Below are 4,536 nucleotides of genomic sequence, written 5' to 3' on the forward strand. Positions count from 1 at the left end.
GTTGTGCAATGAGTGTGTTCCTGTGCAGTGTGTGTGTGTTGTGCAATGAGTGTGTTCCTGTGCAGTGTGTGTGTGTTGTGCAATGAGTGTGTTCCTGTGCAGTGTGTGTGTGTTGTGCAATGAGTGTGTTCCTGTGCAGTGTGTGTGTGTTGTGCAATGAGTGTGTTCCTGTGCAGTGTGTGTGTGTTGTGCAATGAGTGTGTTCCTGTGCAGTGTGTGTGTGTTGTGCAATGAGTGTGTTCCTGTGCAGTGTGTGTGTGTTGTGCAATGAGTGTGTTCCTGTGCAGTGTGTGTGTGTTGTGCAATGAGTGTGTTCCTGTGCAGTGTGTGTGTGTTGTGCAATGAGTGTGTTCCTGTGCAGTGTGTGTGTGTTGTGCAATGAGTGTGTTCCTGTGCAGTGTGTGTGTGTTGTGCAATGAGTGTGTTCCTGTGCAGTGTGTGTGTGTTGTGCAATGAGTGTGTTCCTGTGCAGTGTGTGTGTGTTGTGCAATGAGTGTGTTCCTGTGCAGTGTGTGTGTGTTGTGCAATGAGTGTGTTCCTGTGCAGTGTGTGTGTGTTGTGCAATGAGTGTGTTCCTGTGCAGTGTGTGTGTGTTGTGCAATGAGTGTGTTCCTGTGCAGTGTGTGTGTGTTGTGCAATGAGTGTGTTCCTGTGCAGTGTGTGTGTGTTGTGCAATGAGTGTGTTCCTGTGCAGTGTGTGTGTGTTGTGCAATGAGTGTGTTCCTGTGCAGTGTGTGTGTGTTGTGCAATGAGTGTGTTCCTGTGCAGTGTGTGTGTGTTGTGCAATGAGTGTGTTCCTGTGCAGTGTGTGTGTGTTGTGCAATGAGTGTGTTCCTGTGCAGTGTGTGTGTGTTGTGCAATGAGTGTGTTCCTGTGCAGTGTGTGTGTGTTGTGCAATGAGTGTGTTCCTGTGCAGTGTGTGTGTGTTGTGCAATGAGTGTGTTCCTGTGCAGTGTGTGTGTGTTGTGCAATGAGTGTGTTCCTGTGCAGTGTGTGTGTGTTGTGCAATGAGTGTGTTCCTGTGCAGTGTGTGTGTGTTGTGCAATGAGTGTGTTCCTGTGCAGTGTGTGTGTGTTGTGCAATGAGTGTGTTCCTGTGCAGTGTGTGTGTGTTGTGCAATGAGTGTGTTCCTGTGCAGTGTGTGTGTGTTGTGCAATGAGTGTGTTCCTGTGCAGTGTGTGTGTGTTGTGCAATGAGTGTGTTCCTGTGCAGTGTGTGTGTGTTGTGCAATGAGTGTGTTCCTGTGCAGTGTGTGTGTGTTGTGCAATGAGTGTGTTCCTGTGCAGTGTGTGTGTGTTGTGCAATGAGTGTGTTCCTGTGCAGTGTGTGTGTGTTGTGCAATGAGTGTGTTCCTGTGCAGTGTGTGTGTGTTGTGCAATGAGTGTGTTCCTGTGCAGTGTGTGTGTGTTGTGCAATGAGTGTGTTCCTGTGCAGTGTGTGTGTGTTGTGCAATGAGTGTGTTCCTGTGCAGTGTGTGTGTGTTGTGCAATGAGTGTGTTCCTGTGCAGTGTGTGTGTGTTGTGCAATGAGTGTGTTCCTGTGCAGTGTGTGTGTGTTGTGCAATGAGTGTGTTCCTGTGCAGTGTGTGTGTGTTGTGCAATGAGTGTGTTCCTGTGCAGTGTGTGTGTGTTGTGCAATGAGTGTGTTCCTGTGCAGTGTGTGTGTGTTGTGCAATGAGTGTGTTCCTGTGCAGTGTGTGTGTGTTGTGCAATGAGTGTGTTCCTGTGCAGTGTGTGTGTGTTGTGCAATGAGTGTGTTCCTGTGCAGTGTGTGTGTGTTGTGCAATGAGTGTGTTCCTGTGCAGTGTGTGTGTGTTGTGCAATGAGTGTGTTCCTGTGCAGTGTGTGTGTGTTGTGCAATGAGTGTGTTCCTGTGCAGTGTGTGTGTGTTGTGCAATGAGTGTGTTCCTGTGCAGTGTGTGTGTGTTGTGCAATGAGTGTGTTCCTGTGCAGTGTGTGTGTGTTGTGCAATGAGTGTGTTCCTGTGCAGTGTGTGTGTGTTGTGCAATGAGTGTGTTCCTGTGCAGTGTGTGTGTGTTGTGCAATGAGTGTGTTCCTGTGCAGTGTGTGTGTGTTGTGCAATGAGTGTGTTCCTGTGCAGTGTGTGTGTGTTGTGCAATGAGTGTGTTCCTGTGCAGTGTGTGTGTGTTGTGCAATGAGTGTGTTCCTGTGCAGTGTGTGTGTGTTGTGCAATGAGTGTGTTCCTGTGCAGTGTGTGTGTGTTGTGCAATGAGTGTGTTCCTGTGCAGTGTGTGTGTGTTGTGCAATGAGTGTGTTCCTGTGCAGTGTGTGTGTGTTGTGCAATGAGTGTGTTCCTGTGCAGTGTGTGTGTGTTGTGCAATGAGTGTGTTCCTGTGCAGTGTGTGTGTGTTGTGCAATGAGTGTGTTCCTGTGCAGTGTGTGTGTGTTGTGCAATGAGTGTGTTCCTGTGCAGTGTGTGTGTGTTGTGCAATGAGTGTGTTCCTGTGCAGTGTGTGTGTGTTGTGCAATGAGTGTGTTCCTGTGCAGTGTGTGTGTGTTGTGCAATGAGTGTGTTCCTGTGCAGTGTGTGTGTGTTGTGCAATGAGTGTGTTCCTGTGCAGTGTGTGTGTGTTGTGCAATGAGTGTGTTCCTGTGCAGCTGTGTGTGTGTTGTGCAATGAGTGTGTTCCTGTGCAGTGTGTGTGTGTTGTGCAATGAGTGTGTTCCTGTGCAGTGTGTGTGTGTTGTGCAATGAGTGTGTTCCTGTGCAGTGTGTGTGTGTTGTGCAATGAGTGTGTTCCTGTGCAGTGTGTGTGTGTTGTGCAATGAGTGTGTTCCTGTGCAGTGTGTGTGTGTTGTGCAATGAGTGTGTTCCTGTGCAGTGTGTGTGTGTTGTGCAATGAGTGTGTTCCTGTGCAGTGTGTGTGTGTTGTGCAATGAGTGTGTTCCTGTGCAGTGTGTGTGTGTTGTGCAATGAGTGTGTTCCTGTGCAGTGTGTGTGTGTTGTGCAATGAGTGTGTTCCTGTGCAGTGTGTGTGTGTTGTGCAATGAGTGTGTTCCTGTGCAGTGTGTGTGTGTTGTGCAATGAGTGTGTTCCTGTGCAGTGTGTGTGTGTTGTGCAATGAGTGTGTTCCTGTGCAGTGTGTGTGTGTTGTGCAATGAGTGTGTTCCTGTGCAGTGTGTGTGTGTTGTGCAATGAGTGTGTTCCTGTGCAGTGTGTGTGTGTTGTGCAATGAGTGTGTTCCTGTGCAGTGTGTGTGTGTTGTGCAATGAGTGTGTTCCTGTGCAGTGTGTGTGTGTTGTGCAATGAGTGTGTTCCTGTGCAGTGTGTGTGTGTTGTGCAATGAGTGTGTTCCTGTGCAGTGTGTGTGTGTTGTGCAATGAGTGTGTTCCTGTGCAGTGTGTGTGTGTTGTGCAATGAGTGTGTTCCTGTGCAGTGTGTGTGTGTTGTGCAATGAGTGTGTTCCTGTGCAGTGTGTGTGTGTTGTGCAATGAGTGTGTTCCTGTGCAGTGTGTGTGTGTTGTGCAATGAGTGTGTTCCTGTGCAGTGTGTGTGTGTTGTGCAATGAGTGTGTTCCTGTGCAGTGTGTGTGTGTTGTGCAATGAGTGTGTTCCTGTGCAGTGTGTGTGTGTTGTGCAATGAGTGTGTTCCTGTGCAGTGTGTGTGTGTTGTGCAATGAGTGTGTTCCTGTGCAGTGTGTGTGTGTTGTGCAATGAGTGTGTTCCTGTGCAGTGTGTGTGTGTTGTGCAATGAGTGTGTTCCTGTGCAGTGTGTGTGTGTTGTGCAATGAGTGTGTTCCTGTGCAGTGTGTGTGTGTTGTGCAATGAGTGTGTTCCTGTGCAGTGTGTGTGTGTTGTGCAATGAGTGTGTTCCTGTGCAGTGTGTGTGTGTTGTGCAATGAGTGTGTTCCTGTGCAGTGTGTGTGTGTTGTGCAATGAGTGTGTTCCTGTGCAGTGTGTGTGTGTTGTGCAATGAGTGTGTTCCTGTGCAGTGTGTGTGTGTTGTGCAATGAGTGTGTTCCTGTGCAGTGTGTGTGTGTTGTGCAATGAGTGTGTTCCTGTGCAGTGTGTGTGTGTTGTGCAATGAGTGTGTTCCTGTGCAGTGTGTGTGTGTTGTGCAATGAGTGTGTTCCTGTGCAGTGTGTGTGTGTTGTGCAATGAGTGTGTTCCTGTGCAGTGTGTGTGTGTTGTGCAATGAGTGTGTTCCTGTGCAGTGTGTGTGTGTTGTGCAATGAGTGTGTTCCTGTGCAGTGTGTGTGTGTTGTGCAATGAGTGTGTTCCTGTGCAGTGTGTGTGTGTTGTGCAATGAGTGTGTTCCTGTGCAGTGTGTGTGTGTTGTGCAATGAGTGTGTTCCTGTGCAGTGTGTGTGTGTTGTGCAATGAGTGTGTTCCTGTGCAGTGTGTGTGTGTTGTGCAATGAGTGTGTTCCTGTGCAGTGTGTGTGTGTTGTGCAATGAGTGTGTTCCTGTGCAGTGTGTGTGTGTTGTGCAATGAGTGTGTTCCTGTGCAGTGTGTGTGTGTTGTGCAATGAGTGTGTTCCTGTGCAGTGTGTGTGTGTTGTGCAATGAGTGTGTTCC

This window comes from Somniosus microcephalus, unplaced genomic scaffold (assembly GCF_052327205.1).
Source record: "Somniosus microcephalus isolate GS21.2 unplaced genomic scaffold, FLI_Smic_1.0 unresolved_chr7, whole genome shotgun sequence".
Taxonomy (NCBI): domain Eukaryota; kingdom Metazoa; phylum Chordata; class Chondrichthyes; order Squaliformes; family Somniosidae; genus Somniosus; species Somniosus microcephalus.